The 4334-nt window shown below is 34.6% G+C and overlaps 1 long non-coding RNA gene across 1 annotated transcript in view; it reads right to left on the reverse strand.

Annotated features, from left to right (window-relative positions):
* Positions 1 to 1626: 1626 nt before the first annotated feature.
* Positions 1627 to 4334, reverse strand: part of LOC138163082 (uncharacterized) — an 11936-nt gene continuing 9228 nt past the window's right edge. Inside the window, exon 2 of the long non-coding RNA XR_011168783.1 lies at positions 1627 to 2280. This is a non-coding gene — a long non-coding RNA (uncharacterized lncRNA). The remainder of the gene's footprint in view (positions 2281 to 4334) is intronic.

Below are 4334 nucleotides of genomic sequence, written 5' to 3' on the forward strand. Positions count from 1 at the left end.
GAAAGCAAAAAAAAGATAAAACTAAGAAAAAAACTTTAATTGCAATTTTGTTTAAAAAAAACTATTTGAAACATTTAAAAGTATAAAAAACAGGGATAAAGAGTTTATCTGTGTCTCTAATTTTAAACGTTCAGTTTCTCTGCTGCCAAAGAGACATAAGATTATTGTCTCTAGGGGCCACCACAAAGGGATTGGGTTCCCTAAAGTCCTCTTCAAAACTGTGCTAAAGTAATCCTTACACCTTTGAGGTTTGTTGCTCTTACCTGGATTGTTCTCTCTTATAATTGTAAACGTTTCTCTCTCGTTTCCCTATCTTTTTTGTGAATTATTTTTTAAAGCTGTTTTAGTTTTTAGTTCAACTTCCTTGTCACTTGGAATAATCACTTTCAGGGAAAATAAAATCAAAAAGACTTTGCAGACAAAAGAGAAGAAAAGGAATTTCAAGTGATTCAATTATTTCATAATAATCATAGCAAGAGGAAAAGCCAAGATGGCAGAGGAAAGCAAGAAAATTGCTTGAACTCTCTCAAGTTTCTTTGGAAACAACATTTAAATCAAGTTTTTAAAAAAATTCTGCAGTGATAGAAACTACAAAAAGTTGGAATGAACAATTTTCGAGCCCAAGGAAACTTGGAAGGATTTAAGGAAAAGTCTGTCTTAGTTGGGCATAAGGGGAACACAGTCCAAAACAGATGCTGTCTGGGTAAGCCAGAATCAGGCTCTTAGCTTCAGAACAGATGAGCAATTGAGGCCCCACAGTCCCAGCTCAGCAGACCAGTGGCACAACAGGCCAGCTATGAGGCCTCCAGTCACAGCACAAGAGGCAAACTACCAGCTTGGGAACCTCCAGAAAAATAGGTGAGACTAGCCCAGGGCACCCTAATGTAGTCAGTAAGCCATCAGCCCCAGAGGCTCCAGTGCAGAAAGCCAGGGACCAGATTCCTGGCTCTGAGGGCAAGAAGCTTGAAGCAGTCCCACCCAACCCTGGCCCTGTGCCACAGAGCCTCAACTTTTAAAAATGAACAAAAAGCAAACAAAAGAGCCCTGACCATAGAAAGCTACCATGGTAACAGGGAATATCAGAATATAAACTCAGAAGAGCATAACAATACCAAAATGTCTTCATGCAAAGCCTAAAAGGAGAAAATGAATGGGTCTCAGGCTGAAAAAGTCCCATTGGAAGAGCTCAAAAAGGATTTAAAACTAAGGAAGAGATAGAGGAGAAAAAATATTGGGAAAAGAAATGAGAGTTTTGCAAGAGGATTATGAAAAAGTGTAAACAGCTTAGAAGTTAGATATGATAGGCCTTTGTAGAAAATTAAATGGGGATAGAAAGGAATATACCTCTCTTTCTTAGAAATATATGATACCTGAAATAAAATAAACCATGTATTAGGACATAAAAACCTCATGTTCATATGCAGAAAGACAGAAATGTTAAATGCATCCTTTTCAGATCATGATATGATAAAAATTACATATGGCAAAGTGCTATGAAAAGATAGATTAAAATAATTGGAAATTAAATAATTTAATCTTAAAGAATATGTGGGTGTAAAGCCAAGCATAAGCAGTTTCCCAGAAGGCTACTGCTGTGAACAGCTTTTCAAGGTTCTGTTTGCACAGTATAGTGAACACTCTATTTATTCAATAAGAAATAAGAGCAAAACATTCACAGTAAACCAAGGTTCAGCATTCACAACTTATCACAGAAAACCAAAATACAGCATTCACCATGACTTATCACTAAAATGGCTACATAGTTTTCACCAAAGTGGTCACAATAGTTTTTATCAAAGTACAATCATTTAGTAACTCAATCATTCAATCATCCTTAAGGTTGTTGCCTCCTTAAGGATCACAAAATAGAATGGTCAAAATTCTCCACTCATGGGGTACACAAAATTACTTATAAGTCACTATTCAGTCATCAGCTACTATTCAATCATTGGTCATTACTCAGTCATCAGTCACTACTCAGTAACCTCTTAAGGGGTAGTGGAAAATAAATAGGTCACCCACCCCCAGGTCACAGTAAATCATAATATTCTCAGTCAGTACACAATATCCAAGTAAATTCTTCTTTCAGCTTGACTCTAGGCTGAATCTTAGTTTCCATGGTCCCTCTTTCATGGTCCCAGCTCCAACTGCCACCTTGATTCAAAGGCTGGCAGCATCCAGTTCCTTGTCCAGCTCCTTGTCCAGTTCTTTGTCCAGTTCCCATTCCATATTGAAGCTCACAGTGTCCAGTCCACCTCAAGTACTTCACAGTTACTGTTTCTGGGAAGACAAAGCTTAACAGAGTCACAATAATGTCCATACACATTGCCAGCAACATCATCAATTCACTAACTGCCTATGAAATCAACTCAGACCCACCAACAAGGTCTCAGAACTCAACTCAATTCATCAACACAGAAATCAACACAGATCCACAAACAAGGTCAATGAGGTCAGCACAAGTTTTCATCTTCTTGACTCTGCTATAACAAGAGTCTTCTTCTCAGTGCCTGCTGTCTCTAGAAATTCTGTTTCTTAATACACTGAAACAAGATGTTAATTCAATAGCTGAAGCAAGGTGTGAACTACGTCTGTGCTTGACATTACAATGGGTCAAACAATAGATCATAAAAAAATCGATAATTTATACAAACAACATTTATACAATTCAAGCAAAGCAGAACCAAGGGGAAATTTTAAATGTCTAAATTCTTACATAAATACACTATAGAAAAGGCAGATCAGTGAAATAAGCTTTGGAATTAAAACAGCTAGAAAAAGAATATTTTTAATTGCCAGTTAAATACCTAATTTGAAATCTTAAAAAAATCAAAGGAGAGATTAATAAAATTTTAATTAAAAATATCATAACTATAAATAAAACTTGTAGATAATTTTATAAAAAAGAAACAAGAAAATAGATAAACATTTTGTCAATTTGATTTAAAAAAAAAGAAAAAACCAAACTGCCAGTATAAAAAATGAAAAGGGGGGATTCACCACTAATGAAGAGGAAATTAAAGCAATAATTAGTTACTATTTTTCCAAATTTATGACAATATATCTGACAATTTTAAGGAAATAGATGAGTATTTCAAAACATATAAATTGCTCTGATTAACAGAAGAGGAAATAAAATATTTAACCCAATTTTAGAGAAAGTAATTGAATAAGACATCAACAAAGTCCCTAAGAAAAACATTTCCTAGATGAGATGGATTTACAAATGAATTCTATCAAGCATTTAAAGTAAAATTTATTCCAGTACTCTGTAAAGTATTTTTAAAAATAGAGCTTAATGGTTTACAAAGTGTTTGAAAATATTATGGCATTTTATTTTTCTTACAACCTTGTGAGGCAGGTAGATATTATCTCTATTTTACAGATACAGAAACTGAGCCAAATAGAGGTTAAGTGACTTGTCATGAATCATACAGGTAATGAGTACCTAAAGTGAGATTTCAACTCCACTTTTCTTGACTTTAAGTTTTCTTTAAGTATTCTCAAGACCCTTGTATCTATGACAGAGAGCTAGAGGAGGGCAGGTGAGTCAGATGTGGTATCATACTCTCTTATACTTGAACCCTTTCCATTAGCCACTGACCATATGATTGGAAAGATAGGAATAGTATAAAATAATACATCCAGCTGGGAAATGGTAGGAATAATTTAGGCATACAGTGGAAATACATCTCAGATAAATCAAATCAAAAGGAATTTAGAGACAAAATAGCAAAATATTAATTTTAAGTGAAAAAAATATTCCATTATACTCAAAGCAAGTATTTTTATTGTGTTTTAATATTTTCAGAAGTTTTTCAGGGAATATGACTACTTGGGGGCAGAGAAAATTCTTTCCTCATATCTATTCAAGGACATGTTCATATTCTTCAGAGTCCATTAGAGAGATAAAACCACATCAGAAGAACCTAACAAATATACCAGAAAAAGAGAAAAGAGCTTCTACACGACCAGAAGCTATAGCTTATCTTTTTGATCACATGTACAAAGTCTGAGTGTACATTATTTTTATATTTATTAAGTATTTGTGGATGGTTCTCAACCTTAGGGGATATAATTATTTTGCACCAACAATTCTTACTATAACATTTCCATAAAAATCCCTTCTTTTTTAATACTAAATTGTTTGTTTACTTTTAGTTTACAGCATTGTTTTCCACAATTCCTTGAGTTTCAACCCCCCCCCCCCCCCCCCACCCCACCCCCCCCCCCCCCCCCCCCTTACACAAAAAATCAACAACCCCAAACAAATCAATCAATATTAAATTCAGAACAAAAGAGAGACAGATGCGTGACTATAATATTAATAAATA

The sequence above is a fragment of the Petaurus breviceps genome, unplaced genomic scaffold (assembly GCF_028583685.1).
Source record: "Petaurus breviceps papuanus isolate PSGF00001 unplaced genomic scaffold, PetGlider_PUasm1.0 187, whole genome shotgun sequence".
Classification (NCBI taxonomy): Eukaryota; Metazoa; Chordata; class Mammalia; order Diprotodontia; family Petauridae; genus Petaurus; species Petaurus breviceps.